The 16,284-nt window shown below is 46.8% G+C and overlaps 1 protein-coding gene across 1 annotated transcript in view; it reads right to left on the bottom strand.

Annotated features, from left to right (window-relative positions):
* The window catches only part of LOC139746230 (uncharacterized), a 51,943-nt gene extending 40,874 nt beyond the window's left edge, over positions 1–11,069 (bottom strand). Inside the window, exon 1 of the mRNA XM_071657208.1 lies at positions 10,920–11,069. The gene's annotated coding sequence lies outside the window, so the exon portion shown is untranslated. The remainder of the gene's footprint in view (positions 1–10,919) is intronic.
* Between the last annotated feature and the right edge of the window lie 5,215 nt (positions 11,070–16,284).

The raw sequence follows: 16,284 nt of genomic DNA, 5'->3' as shown, positions 1-16,284 counted from the left end.
CACAGCGCCATGTTTCCTTTAATATTCTCGACGCTGTTGAACTCCACATTAAACACTTTTTCCTTATGTCCTGGAAACTATTTTTTTCTCTCATTCTGAAACCTGTTTACCGTAATCTTATAAACTAATTTCCTCCCCTTAGAATATATCTATTTCTACCATAGAACCCACTATTTCATACTGGAACCCATTATTTCATACTGGAACCCATTCTTTTTATACTGGAATCCATTATTTTATACAAGAACTTATTATTTCATCCAAAAACTCATTATTTCATACTCGAAGCTATTATTTTATCCGAGTCCATTATTTCATCTTAGAACCCATTATTTCTGACTAGAAACCATTGTTTCGTGCTAGAACCCATTCCCTGCTGCATCCAGGACTCGCTAACACTGACGGGAATCCCGCGTGAACCCTCCTCGTGACCCCGGACCTTTCACCCCAGACTCCTGCCCACATATAGGCGAAGCCCTCATGAACATCTCCCTGACCCTATCACTTTCCCTCCTCACGTACGTCCACACATGACAATCCCGCCTTCTCGTCCTCTTCCATCCCTCGAACGAGCCTTCCCGCCCTCTCCCATTCCTCGATCGAGCCTTCGCGAACTTTCCCATTCCCCAGACGAGGATTCTCGTCCTCTCCCGTGCCCCAGACGAGGCTTTTCGTCCTCTCCCATGCCCTAGACGAGGCTTCTCGTTCTCTCCCATGCCCCAGACGCGGCTTCTCGTCCTCTCCTATGCCCCAGATGAGGCTTCTCGTCCTCTCCCATGCCCCAGACGAGGCTTCTCGTCCTCTCCCATGCCCCAGACGGGGCTTCGCTTCCTCTCCCAACTCCCCAGACAGAGATGGAGAGTGTTCGGAGTCAGAGAAAGTGTCTCCCGGTGGAATGCCACCTCTTGAATCCAGTTTGGCCGTTCATGTATAGAAGCTGGCGTGACCTACATAGCCCGACGTGACCTCTCCGTAGACAGGGAGGAAGGGCGGTTCATATATATATCAGCTTTGTACGGAGAAATTAGACGCTTGATCCGATTTCGTAAGATTTCGTGATTATTTTTTGGCCGTGTGGAAAGTTCGTTCTTCGGAATCATTCGTTCAAGGCACGATGTCTATAATCATCAACATTTCTCTCATAGAGAAGTGTTTTTAGGGGTCTGTCTGTTGCAGGCAGTAGTAGTGGTAGTAGTAGCAGCTTTTCCATCTCGCGACTTGGTCTCCACACAAGTCAAAGCCTAAGTTTGTTACAGAGGGACATATGAGTCTGTCGGACCACAGACAGCCAGCGACCCCATCTCTCAACCCTGCCAGGGTTCACTGACTTTTACTTTCATGAGCAGCACAAAAAAGAAAAAAAAATTGTTATGAGTTGTAGTGTGACTTGCGTTTTCTCTCCCTTCCTGACCTCATTTTTTTTTCTTTTTACTGTCTTCGTTTCCTCTCATCTTTCCAGTTTCCCTGTACGTGAGTTCATGGCGAACCTTTGCATGAGGTCATGCAATCTGTGGGAATGGTGGGAGAGGCTCTGGCTGGAGTTGCCAATAGGTATGGTAAAAGGGGATGGGGGTCTGTGTATGATAAAGAGGGTATGGTGAGGGGGAGTCACGCGCCATAACCCCAGTCCGAGGCTAACCCAATCAAATCCATTTCTTCCAATCATATCACCTTCGGGGTTGTAGTGTGTGTGTGTGTGTGTGTGTGTGTGTGTGTGTGTGTGTGTCCAGCTAGGGCAGGTGTTTCTCCACCTGTGTCTTTGGAAGCTGCACAGGGCCGAAGGTCGTGCGAGAACCGACAACAGCTGATGAAACAGCTGATGAAACAGCTGATGAAGTTTGAGTTGGGGTGGAGGAGGGAGAGAGAGAGGGTGGGTAGAGGACATGAGCAGAAAGAGTAGTAGCGGAAGAGAGAGTTTTAAGCAGAAGGAGGACGAGGAGCAGGGAAGCAGAGTCAGGAAACAGGAGCAGGCGCAACGGGAACAACTGCGGAAGGAAGGGAAACGACAACAGCAGGGGCAACAGTAAACACTGCAGCAGCAGGAACGAGCAACAGAAACAACGGCAGCAACAGGAGCAACAAAACAAAAGGGCAGCAACAGGAGAATAGAAACAAGTGCAACAGCAGAAGCAACAGAAACAACTGTAGCAGTAATACCAACAGAAACAGTAGGAGGATCAAAGACAACAGCAGTAGGACGATGAACAGAAAGAAAGCAACGGTAGAAGCAACAGTGGACGCAAATCCCAACAGCAGAACAGAGACGGCAGAAGAAGCGACTGCAGTAGCGTAGACAAAAAAGCAGAATTGAAAAGTAACAGTTGCAACAGATAAGAAACAGTAGCAACAGTTAAGTAATAGTAGCAACAGTTAAGTCATAGAAGCAACAGATAAGAAATAGCAGCAACAGTTAAGTAATAGTAACAACAGTTAAGTAACAGTAGCAACACGATTGTAGGCAACATAAGACAAGGGAACAAGGAGCAGCAGCTGTTGTGGGCGTGTGGGAGGACCCAGGGATTGGGCGTTCCCAAGGAAGGGGGGGGGATTGTGAACCTTGATTTTTTTTCCTTGTGTAAAAATGTATTGTGTTCTGGCTTGAACTAGATCAGGAAACACGAATCACAGATGCTACGAAACTCCTCTTGATATCAATATATATATATATATATATATATATATATATATATATATATATATATATATATATATATGTAAATTCCTATGAGTCCACGGGGAAAATGAAACACGAGAAGTTCCCAAGTGCACTTTCGTATTATGTGGGTTATGTTACATAGGAGAAATTGAGGTTTAGATATGTAACATATATACATATGTACCATAATGCAACAAACTTTACTTGTGTGTTTCACACTTTAAGAGGCATGTGGTGGCTACCAGGTACTGGATTAAAAACTCGAGTGGTGCTTAACTCCACGAGAACAAGGGTTCGAGACCCCCCAAGGGAAGCAAGAAGTGGCCCCAAAACCAGTGTGGGGCGGTCGACAGAGGGCGTCCGGCACCGTTTGTGTGCGCGTTGGACGAGGACCTGCCTGGTGGGGGGGTCGTACACCAGAAGGGTGGCATGTACCAACTTCACGAGAGTCGTCCGGCGTGGGATGGGGGGGTCGTGCCACTTTCCCCGGTCAAGGGCGTGTTGGGAGAGGGGAAAGGGGGTGGGGGAGGTCCGGACCTGGGGAGTGGGGGAGGAGGGTCGTGTTGGTGCTGGGCGCTGTGTGTGTGTGTGTGTGTGTGTGTGTGTGTGTGTGTGTGTGTGTGTGTGTGTGTGTGTAAACCATATCCTCCCCACCTGGTGGTTTATGTTCGAAGTGGGTTTTTGGGGTGATGAAGAAGAAGACCAACCCCCCACCCCTCCCTGCTGGGGAGGTACAGACCGACAGGAACTCTCCCCAGCTGCTGCAGACGGGGCTCATGAGATGATGGCTTAGCCTTCGGGGGTGTTGGTGTTCAAATTATATTCAAGTTTATAAATGAGGACAGGTGGTGGAGGAGGAGGAGGAGGAGGGTGGGCGAGGGGGAGAGGAGGAGGGAGTAGAGAAGGAGGAGGAGGAGGAGGAGGTGGTTGTCCTTGATGGTCCTAAACGAGACGTGAAGGTCTCCCGGGAGACGAGGACTCAGGTGCACCCCGGCGACGGGTCTGGGGGGATGTGTCGAGGGCACCAACACAAAGACGTGGTGACCCAGTTCCTCTCACTCGGGTCTTGGTGAGGCGTCCCAGGCCAGCAGGGGCGTCCCGAACCAGCAAGGGCGTCCCAGGCCAGCAAGGGCGTCCTAGGCTGGCGACACGGGCCAGAGGACCTGGTGATCCTTATGTCATTGTTGTGGATGGTCGACGGGGTCCTCTCCGTCGTCCCCGTACTGTCTGTCTCTCTGTCTGTCTTGTCTATCTACATTCACTCTCTCTCTCTCTCTCTCTCTCTCTCTCTCTCTCTCTCTCTCTCTCTCTCTCTCTCTCTCTCTCTCTCTCTCTCTTCTCTCTCTCTCTGTGCGTCCGTGTGTCTATGTTTGTATGTGTTTGAGTCCATGCCATCCGGTCTGTATGTCTGTCCTCCCGTCTGAATGCTTGTGTCTGTCTCTTATCTGTCTGCTTTTCGGCAGTGCCTACTCCGTTCGTCTGTCCGTGTTCCCGTCTACTCTTGTACCTCATCTCTTATCAGTTCTCACGGTGGCGAGCCAGCCCCAGGCCATCAGAGGCAAATAAAAACCTTACCACACGATGATCACCCAATAATTACATTCACATAAGCAGTTCCTTAATTACAGCCTGTGCATCTCAGAGCAGTGGCTTCAATTACGTATTGCATCATTAGCAAACTGAACTTCGGTTCATCTGCAGTAGAACGAACGCCACATTACAAAAAAAAAGTCCCCAGTACTTTAGCCAAAGAGCTACAACGGTGACCTTCGAGAACTCTTGGCAACGTCGATTGAAACGATTAGAAACTGAATCATAGTTGATTTATGGTCCCGTTAATGATTCATTTGAAGTGAATGATATCCTCCTTTACTTTTTTTTTTTTTTACCTCACTTTCATCGCCGTAGTAAAGAGCGAACGAATAAAGTCAGCCGGTGACAGCGAGGTAGGCGCTGCAGTGTAGCCAAGGGATGTGAAATGTCAGAGGTTACCGCCTACAGCAAGCAGCAGGGTGGGTGACTTGGTAATATTGACCCCTGGCCGCCCACACTGCCACCCAAATAACACGGTGGTGGGGGGTGGGTACCGGTCACCGTGGGCAGTGGGCGGGGGTGTTTAAAGATCACGCCCGCCCACACGCGGGCGGGGCCCGCAACGGTCCCGCCCACACTCGAAGAAACTGTGCTGTATCCAAATTTGGGTTTTCCTTGACTTACATGAGAGATGGAAGGGGACGGAAGAGAGAGAAGGAAGAGGATGGAAGAGAGAGAGAGAGAGAGAGGGGGGGTGAAGACATATTGAATATATATATATATATATATATATATATATATATATATATATATATATATATATATATATATCCCTGGGGATAGGGGAGAAAGAATACTTCCCACGTATTCCCTGCGTGTCGTAGAGGGCGACTGAAAGAGGAGGGAGCGGGGGGCTGGAAATCCTCCCCTCTCGTTTTTGATTTTCCAAAAGAAGGAACAATGAAGGGGGCCAAGTGAGGATATTCCCTCAAAGGCTCAGTCCTCTGTTCTTAACGCGGGAAATGGAACAGTGTATATATATATATATATATATATATATATATATATATATATATATATATATATATATATATATATATATATATATTCCAGTGAGTCCACGGGGAAAATGAAACACAAGTTCCCAAGGGCACTTTCGTGTAATAATCACATCATCCGGGATGACACAAGAGAGAGAGAGAGAGAGAGAGAGAGAGAGAGAGAGAGGACGGAACAACTGGATTTATATGTTCAGAGACTTACGAAATTTACCTCCCTCACCAATGCACTACTCGACACACAACATTCGCTGTGGTTGTGTTTTCCCTACATGGTCGAGATCTCTTGCGAAAGATGGAATAACACAGGCCGGACACGAGTTACTGATCAATCAGTTAAGAACTTCGTTAAAACATATGACAGATGTCTGTTTTAAGAATATATATATATTCATCAAAGTGCTAACTCCACCGAAAGTAGGAGCTGGTGAGACAGATGGCAGACCTAACGAGAGTGGAGGTAAGATGGTCACAGATGGCGCTGGGTTGCGCCAGGCGTCTATAGACGCGCGAACAATACCAGATTTTCACATTTGGCTCCTCTGGCCAAGGTCATGGGAGAAGGTGGGGGGTTGGGGGGGTCATATGTGGGCTATTTACAGATCTTAGACTTAGTGGGTGTGGCCACGTAAGTAGAATGTTGATCTCTGCAGCTGTAGGAATGATAGTGTATGCAGGATAGGTATACTGTAGGAGTAAAAAAAGAAGTGAATATTTAAGTGGTGTTCAATATGCTGTGTTGTATGCACTAAAGTTGTGGGTTGTAGACGTCTTTCAAAGGGTCCAGTCAGGTCAAACGTTTCTTGTTTCTATGTCTAATAGCATTAGAATGATCAAGGGACTTTGTTATCTCTACCTCTACAAGGGAAATAATAGCTACATAGCGTGTTAGTTTAACCCCGGTGGATATAAGCGCCATAAAGCGAAAGCTTGGGCGTTAGTGGTCACGTTCCCCGTCACCGCTGTGTGGCAGCACCGTCGTTGTAAACATTCCATCTATGGTCATGGCGTCCTATGTGATAACACGTCTCTCTCTCTACTCAGGAGTCAAGGTGGTTTGAAATGTCTCTCGTATCTTTATGTAGATTGATTTCTTGTTGAGTGAAGGTCGTTGTTGGAGTGAATTGCCTGAAAGTTTACTCTGATAACATAGAGAAATGTTAAAGTATAGAAACGGTAATGAAAGGAAGCGAAATGATATGTTCGTGGATTGAAAATATTTAATCTCCATCATTGAAAAAAAAGGATGTATATCAAATGAGAGGAAAAGGATTTGAATCTGTTATTATCAGAAAGTGAAAGGCTATAAGCGAAGGAAGGAAATGACTTATTCTTAATTAGGCTATATGTGCCTTTGTTAAACATTCATTCCAAGATGAAAACAGTGACTTTTTTCTGATGAAGAGGTTATGTGACTTTCTTTTACGACCCACTGTGAGAATAGCTTTATTGAGAGCACTGTGAGAATAGTTCTATTGAGGCCAAAAGGAATAATGATAAGGCTTATAGATTTTTTTTACGCCTATTGCGAACTCCCTTGATAACAACAGGTTGATGTGATGAATTACGTAGTTTCATTTTTTTTTCTGCCTCAGTCTAGAATATGTAATGGAAAGTGTGCAAATTACCAAAGATTATCTAAATGTCATGGTATTACGAACCTTGCGTAACCGAACGCATTTCTCTGAGATGCATTTGACGCCGAGCGAATCTCAGTCGCTGACATGTTGAAATTGATTGATTGTCTGCTACAGTTCTTGGCCGCTGCATTATGTTGTAGTTGACAAGAAATATAGCCTTGTGACGTTGTGGCTGACAGGAAGATAAAGCCGTGTTGTGCTGTTGGGTGATGATTATTATAAACTATGAATGAAAATATACATCATGGGAAACCCCACTGGGTGTTCGAGCTAACAAGTTATAATGAATTGATGGCGCGTTGTAGATGACAAATTAAGAAATTGTATTACGTTAAAGTGTTCACTAAGTCATTTGTAGGTACGTTCGACAGCAGTTCAGTTCGGGTCGCTTCTTTGCGTCGTGTTGCAAGAGCGAAAGAAATCTGCCTGGAATTAGTAGGAACAAATTACTTCCTGTCTTTTATTAATTTTTTTCCCCCCTCCGCCATGTGGGCGTTGTGTAAGCCTGGCTAGCAACACAAGGAAAGATGGCCAGGTTCCAACAATGGCTTCGGGCTACTTCTCTGTAATCTAGTGGTGGCCAGCATCTTCTGACGTTCGTCTGGCTTAACAATTCGTAAAGTGTTTTTCTACCCAGTGAGTTGTGAGAGTAGAATGAATTACTCTCCTTCCCAATCTGGTTCCTGTATTTTGAAAAGTGTTCAGTTGTTGGTCCAGAGATTAATATTTTGTCTTTTTTTTTTAACATGTTTACGTGTGATTTTAGGAAAAGTTTGTCTCTAGGAATTTTAACTCGATTTTTTTGTCTAATTTTTAACAGGTTTTATTTTTTTTTTTTTTGTTGCTTTATTAACTGAGGTTTTATGGCTTTTATTCACGTAAGTTAAAAAAAAATAATGGCTAGAAGATTGCCAAAGTGCAAGAAGACACTCTTGTCTTTTTGACCAATTAGGTGACTCTTATCTATCCGGAGTCACTGTGACCAAACAGGTTACTTGGTGACGTCACTGTGACCAATCAGGTTACCTGGTGACGTCACTGTGACCAATCAGGTGCTTTGGTGGCGTATCGCGGGCGCCACTGTGACAATCAGGTGACTTGGTGACCTGTTCGAGAATCGCTATGACCAATCGGGTGACTCGGTGACCCATATGTTTTGACGCACCAATCATGTGACTCGCTGACCTGCCAGTCAGCACGGCGGCCAATCAAGAGCTGCCATGCAACCATGAATAACCAATCAGGTGACATTTCTGTGCCATCTGATGGCGGGAAATGCCGATTGGATGATGGGGAAACAGGTGAGGGTGTCATCCATCAATGCCACATCGAGAGAGAGAGAGAGAGAGAGAGAGAGAGAGAGAGAGAGAGAGAGAGAGAAGAAACTAACCAATCACTGATCACCCGCACAAACGACGTATTTAACCGGTTGAAGATGCAGCCACTGAGCGAGCGGCCTGGGGGATTTAGCTGACCAATGACAGACCAGCCACGAGGCAGTCGGTAAGTGGACAGGTGGGAGCCCACCAATGAGAAGTGAGCTCGCCAGTCACCCGTTAGGAGGCGTCCAATCAGAAGTCGTAAATATATCAACAGCCCCCCAAAACCCCTTCATCATAGATTTACCTTGGGTGATTTCAACGGGAGAAAAAGTAGTAAGCCAAGTCCTGCTGTCATATTTCTTATTCTCCTCTCTCTCTCTCTCTCTCTCTCTCTCTCTCTCTCTCTCTCTCTCTCTCTCTCTCTCTCTCTCTCTCTCTCTCTCTCTCTCTCTCTAATTTGTGTATGCATGTATTTATGTATGTGTGTGTAAACATTTGATTCTTCCAAGCATTTTGTACACTCTCGCGAATTTTCCTGTCGATTTCACTCGTCTTCACAGATTTTCCTCTGAGCACCGTACATTCCCTCCGCCTTCCGTGCCTTACTGGCTCATCCTTCTTCCCCCAAGGACCTGTTATTTGGCCGGCAGCCGGCAACGACTCGTGACGGCTATTGCACCGGGAACGCTGATTGTGTATATTCGATCTTGGACAACGTTATTGTCTCTTTGTCTTTAAGGGAGAAGTGTCTGTTAGTTGTGTCTGTTCACATGGCTAGGGTGGGTTGGGGAGGGGGAGCCATAATGGCTAGGTAAAGTTACGTCAGGTCAGGTCAGGTCAGGTCAAGTGGTTTGTCTCACCCTTCATCATTGTCTCTAAGGGTAATTTCTTTAAAGAGAATTCAGTTTTGTGGTCGTCGTGTAGTTAGAACACTTCGAGCGTTGACGGCTGAATAGCCACACTAATTAGTTTACTGCTGCCGGCCATATAGCACCTGCTTGATTGCCTCTTGATGTATTCCACGGGTCAGTCTATCATTATCCTCCAACACCCAGCCCCTCTCAGCCCCATCCATTCACCCTAATGGTTCTAGATACTGACCACGACCCTCGGTATGACACACTCATCTGTCTCACCCTCGCAAATGGTCCTCCCCTGTTTGTGTGTGTGTGTGTGTGTGTGTGTGTGTGTGTGTGTGTGTGTGTGTGTGTGTGTGTGTGTGTGACACACCCCGTTCCTCTTCGTCAGTATTCCTGGGCCCCTGGACGGACTCTCCCTCCCTTCCCGCCGCCTGACTGACCCGCTCGCTCGCTTAACCCACAGGGGCCGGGGCGGCTTGTTGCACAAGAGCCGGCGACGTGAGGGAGAGAGAGAGAGAGAGAGAGAGAGAGAGAGAGAGAGAGAGAGAGAGAGAGAGAGAGAGAGAGAGAGAGAACTGACCAGACTTCGAGATGATCCGGTCGTAGAGATGAGCAGTGATTTGTGTTTCGTGTTTGTGTGTAGCGTAAAGACTCTCTCTCTCTCTCTCTCTCTCTCTCTCTCTCTCTCTCTCTCTCTCTCTCTCTCTCTCTCTCTCTCTCTCTCTCTCCCCGCACACACGCACACCTTCTGGTCCCTACGCCTTCTGCAGGAGTCGCCGGGGGGGAGGGCACGGGCGGCGGGCGGCAACGCCTAGGGGCCAAGGACCAGCGGTGTAGGAGGCTGGCGTGCATCGTGGGCGCCACCGACGACTGTCCTTTGTCTCGAACACAAGTATCACTTCTCATAACAACAACACGAAATCCACCGGAAAAAAAAATTCACACGGCCGGTCACATTTCCTCGCTCCCCAGGCGCGCTCGTGTCACTGTTTCCCTCCTGGGGTCGCCTGCTGGGGGGTAAATGATGTATAAAACGACAGGTGCGGGCGGGCGGGCGGGCGGGTGGGCGAGGGGCACTGCCACCACGACAGGTAACCTTCAACCCACTCGCCCCGACTTGTTGCAGCCGCCACCGGGGCGTACGCCCTTCTTGCACCACTCCTAATTCCGATCCGACCACTCACAGTGAAAAGTTTAAAAGCGAAAGTCAGTCTGGTGGCAAAGTTCAAAGATAACGAGGTTAGAAGGTGATCCTCCGCATGTTCCATGCATCCTTCAGGTCCAGGATGTATGAGAACATGACCGAAGACACACACACACACACACACACACACACACACACACACACACACACACACACACACTGAATTTCTGCCAATTCATGCAGCTTCTGCTGAAGTGTTTATGACAAGGAATGGAAAATATAAAACTGATGATCATGGAAAGGCGTTGGAGATGTACTACGCAATTCCCCTCCCACCACAACTGCTCCTTACAAGACTTGCTACACAGTATGACATGACAGCAGTGACATCCTCTCCTCAGACGTGCCACACGAAAAGTAGAAGATCTATGACCCGATGCCATCCATTTTTGAACTCCCGCTCACAACTCACTTGTGACATGTGTGTGTAGCCCTGCCTTTCTCTCCTGGCTTGTGTACGAGGCAGAAAACATACCTTATGACACCAAATCCACACACACTGCTTATCAAAATGTGAAGAAAAGAGTTGCAGAAATCCGGATTGTCCCTTGGCTAAGCGGCACCAAATTGAGGACCTGCTCACTGGACCTACCACTACAGAATGATCCGTTTATCTTGTCATCAGGAGGGACTCCCGGGGCCTTACCTTGGGGGGTGGTGGGGGAGGGATATCCGTGCGTGCGAGATGGTCCGTCCGACTTGGGCGACAGCTCTCCAGGCTCTGGCCTGCCCGGCTTCCCTGCTAGCCACAAAGCCTCGCTAGGGCGTGCCCCCTGCCTACCCAGAGTCTCAGTGACCTTCGTTCACTCCCACTTTCCTTCGCCTGGGTTGTGGGGGTCGTCCCCCCTCGCGCATGGCAAACGTCGGATGGGATGGTTCGTCGACTGTTTTTATGGACGAGCTTAGCATGGTAAAGGTTGGACTGGCTGTGTCCATATGGAAGTTTTCGCGTTTTGGCAGAACAACTAACCTTCTAGGGCGTCTTGCTGGGGACCTTCTCAATCAACCTCAAGACGTCCCTTCGGGTGCTACAGTCGTCCGGGCCGCCGGCGGGTTACGAAAGGGAATAAGAAGGTAAATTTCCTCGAAGTGTGGCATATTGTGGCCGCCCCCATAAGGTAAGTCCCTCCAAGGTGACCAGCTTCAGTGCCTCTAGTTTCCCGACATGACTCAACCCACCGTGCATGACGTCACGCCTCATGACCGTCTACTGGTAATTAGAAGACTTAGATCGACGGTGGAGCCACTGGAAACTTATCTGTGGTGTGGGATGGTCTGGCCCGATGGGATGAAGGATCGTTAAGAATGCCAGGGCGCGATTTTTCTCAAAGGCTCCTGATGGTGGCGTTGAAGGTGGCGAGCCAGCCCAGGTGTTTCCTCATGAGATGGATACGTGATAGAACACATGGCCGTCAAAAATGAGGAAAGGACTCATTTTCTTTTACATTTACATTAAGACTTGCCAATTTACATTGACATTTACTGCAAATAAGGTAGTGCGCAGTGCATGACATTTACGATACATAGGATTATCGTACGATGCGTCAAAGTATCTATTGAACATCTGATACTATAGTTCTCTAAAGTTCTTAAAAAAAAAAGAAGAAAGATTCATGATAACTCGTTTTCTGAACTACCAGTTCCTCCTTGAACCACTTGGACGAGAGGATCAACATGGGGGTGGCGTGGGTTGTGTTGGAGAGCCAGCCTGGAAGTGAAGGGCGGGAGATCATAGGTACAGTACACAGATAACAGCTTGACTTCCTCCCTTGCACTGACCTCTGTTGCTTCTGTCCTCAAGCGTCACACCCACGCACACGCAAGTTTATCTCTCGTTTATGAACAGTGGTAACTGATAACAGTGGTGATGATGGTAATGGATTGATAATGATATGTTAATGGCAATGGTAATGAAGGGAACGAAGGAATGGTTGATTTCCAAGAATCAAGTACAAGTTGTGAGATGTGTTTACTTTTACCTGTTGTGTGAGTTACCTGTCATAGCTAGACACACACACACACACACACACACACACACACACACACACACACACACACACACACACACACACACATATATATATATATATATATATATATATATATATATATATATATATATATATATATATATATATATATATATATATATATATAATATATATGTATACATGATGATTACTACAAGTGTTAAGAAACTCTGATGAATGTATACCCTTGAACACGACGGTACGACCCTTGAGCAGAACGGTACAGCCTTTGCGTACGACAGTGCGACCCTTAGATATAACGGTATGGCCTTTGAACACGACGATACGACCCTTGGCTATAATGGCTTGACCTTTGTCCCGACCATTTAAGGTAGAATGTAAGGTCAGCAACTTTATACCAAGGGTCGTACCGTCGAACATACGAGTCGTACCGTCGTGCTCACGGGTCGTACCGTCGTGCTCAAAAGTGTCCAGAAAACACCAATTTCAAACATCTCCACAAAATGTAAGAAGATATTCCAAAAGAGTTAGAGTATCTGTACAAAAATTGGTCACCTTGCATTTAAAGTTCAAAATCCACTTCCCCCTTCCTCCACTTCCCCTTTTTTTTGTGTTAGAATCAACAAGATGGAAAACTAGTACTGAAATATGAGTCTCTTCACCTATTGCTGTGTACTGAACCAAACCTGTGGCCTTTCCTCATCCAGGCGACTGTAATTGGAAACTGGTATTGATATATACATCAGCAGATGTTTGAGTATAATGATGATGTCACGTGTGGTAATGAAGTCTTTATCATTCGTGGCTCCATGTACTGATGTCCACTGCTCATTGTACTGATGTCCTGGGCTCCTTGTACTGATGTCCTGGGCTCCTTGTACTGATGTCCTGGGCTCATTGTACTGATGTCCTCTGCTCCTTGTACTGATGTCCTGGGCTGCTTGTACTGATGTCCTGGGCTGCTTGTACTGATGTCCTCTGCTCCTTGTACTGATGTCCTGGGCTTCTTGTGCTGATGTCTTGGAGTTTACCTGTGAAGTACTCGATTTTTTCCCCATTACGACAGGCGAGCGCGTCGCGCCCACCGCAGGAAAATATGGAGTTAAGAACGACGAGTTGTGGGAGTTAACGCACTGTCAAGTGTTATGTGAAAGAGGAGAGAGAGAGAGAGAGAGAGAGAGAGAGAGAGAGAGAGAGAGAGAGAGAGAGAGAGAGAGAGAGAGAGTCTGTCTGTGGACTGAATGCCAACAACCCACGTGTGGGTGGGGCGGCAGGAAAAAAAAAAAAAAAGGATGACAGCTTGGTGGGGGTCAGGGAGTGGAACTCGATAGCCATAAAGTGTTGGTCCTCACTCCGTAAACACCCCCTTACCACACCCCTACCCCTCCAGAGAGAGAGAGAGAGAGAGAGAGAGAGAGAGAGAGAGAGAGAGAGAGAGAGAGAGAGAGAGAGAGAGAATGACGCTGGATGTCTGGAGGGTGTGAGGACCCAGTTCTGAGAATGGTCTGGGCTGTTGTCAATTATTACCATAGGCAGACGAGGTGCTCAACCCTCCCTCAGGTCATGACGCGTCGCCTTGGGGGACACACACACACACACACACACACACACACACACACACACACACACACACACACACACACACCACACACTTCTCAGGTTACCTGACATTATTTATCTTTTTTTTTTTTTAAAGGCCTGATTCGCAGGTCTGGTATTCTGGTATTAAAGCGTTGGGGTTTATGCTGAAATACCTTAGGAAATTCTTTAACGTTTCCACTATAATGATGATGGATTTTGCTGCATACAGTTCTATTTCTGGAGAGGGCCATTTTTACAAAGCCTTTTTATGGATTATGGTATATCATTTCATGGCCTTTTCTTTTGCAGTGGTTTTTCAGGTGATTTTGTAAGGTCTGCGTTGATTGGGTAACTAATTATTCGTAAATCAAGTCAACTTTTGTTCCTACATAAAGCTCTGTGTTCATTGGCTGACGGGTCCATGGCTCGCATGGAAGCCTATGGTTGATTGGTTGACTGTGGGGGTTATGCGTGTAATCAGAGCGCTGATTGGTTCGTAAATATTTTCTCTTGAGTATGATTCACAAATTCACGTGTAAAATTTCACTCGTCTGTAATCCCCAGAGCACAACGGACGTCTCCTGAGCACGACGGTACGACCCTTGAGCAAGACGGTACGACCCTCCGACGTAATGGCGTGACCTTTGACCTGATCTTTAAGGGTCATAAGAATCGTGCCGTCCTGCTTGAGGGTCGTACCGTCGTATTCAAGGGTTATGCAGTCGTGCTCAAAATGGTTACCATATCTTCACGTGATATGATAACAGCTCTTATCTCTCACACACACACATTGATATCAGTTGCTAACGGCTTGCAACCCATATGTACACAGCGAATGATATAATGTCTTATCTATCATTATTATAATTTCATACTTGATCGCCGTTCCCCACGTTAGTGAGGGAGCGCCGGGAACAGACGAAGACAGGCCACATCCGCTCACATCCATTACTTACTTCTGCCATGCCCTTGGCATCATCCGCAAACATATTCAGATAAGGGGTTGGTCCTTCTGGGAAGTCATTTACATAAATCCACAGCAGTAATCGCCTCAAGGATCGAACCCTTCCCCACGGCACCGGTGACCCCAACCACCCCTCCTAAACTGGGATGGTTCGACATTCTTCCTCTGCTCCCATTTCACTCAGGTCTGTCCATCGAACGAGTCTCAGTTATTAATGTCAGAGGATTCAGTTCTTATTTACCATGTTATCTTATATGGGTGTCACACACACGTTTGTACTGTACGGGGAGGAGGGGGTTCTACATTGGTGGAGAACCATCTCTTGTGCTTTCGCTACTGTCTTTTAACCTTTTTTTTTTTAACTTGTGTATGCTCTCAACACTCACAGCTTCAACACTCGGTTTATGCTTCATCTACGTCTTATGTAACACGTCTTCTGGTCAGTTTCGTGTAATGGCCTCGTGTTGATCTGTCCTTAAACTTTCTGAGATCTGTTGAGTGTTTGTGGCATTAGAATGGAAAAGATCGTACAGTATATGATCAAGTCACACTGAACTCATCTCTCTTCCATGGTGGACTCATTCATGGCCTCTAACGTCTCACTGTGACTCCATTTCTCTAAATTCCGGTGACATCATTGTTACTCTCCTTTGGACCTTCTCTATTAGCTCTTTGTGTTTATTTAGGTGAGAAACATATTCTCGTTTTGGCCTGATGTCAGGTATGAACAGCTCGCTGATTCTTGCCCTACCCATATACTTAACTGGAATTCTAACATGTCCACCACATGAAGCTCTGTCATCAGGATGGGTATGTGTGAATGTATATAAGTGTACGTATGCATAGAATTGGTGGTTCTGTATATATATATATATATATATATATATATATATATATATATATATATATATATATATGTGTGTGTGTGTGTGTGTGTGTGTGTGTGTGTGTGTGTGTACCGACGCTTGCACAAAGGGTTAAGGAAACCTTCACCCTGAAGGTAAGACGGGAAGGAGGGGGTAAGGGAGTGAGGGTGTGGAGGGGAAGGAGGGGTGTAGAGTGAAGGGGAGCATCAGGACACCCGACCTTGCTGGTCATATCTCTGGGCCAGGGGTGCGAGGCCGGGCTCTACCCCCCCAGGCTCCTCAAGACCCCAGATATTTCTCCAGCTCGCTCGTAGGTCATCCTTTATGATGATAAACACACTCTCTCTCTCTCTCTCTCTCTCTCTCTCTCTCTCTCTCTCTCTCTCTCTCTCTCTCTCTCTCTCTCTCTCTCTCTCTCTGCGTCTGTCCTCGACGTCCGTCTTTCTGTCCGTCCGTCCGTCCGATGCGTCCTCTTCTCCAACCGACCTGTGTATCCGACCGATGCGTTGGCGGTTGGCGGACTCCACGTACACCGGACGTCTTAACCGGAGTCGCGAGACTAATTACGGTCAGGTTTTTAATTACATTTTGTGGCTAATTAATGATAGC

Source organism: Panulirus ornatus, chromosome 64, assembly GCF_036320965.1.
Source record: "Panulirus ornatus isolate Po-2019 chromosome 64, ASM3632096v1, whole genome shotgun sequence".
NCBI classification, from domain to species: Eukaryota; Metazoa; Arthropoda; class Malacostraca; order Decapoda; family Palinuridae; genus Panulirus; species Panulirus ornatus.
This window is presented reverse-complemented; position numbering and strand designations above follow the sequence as displayed.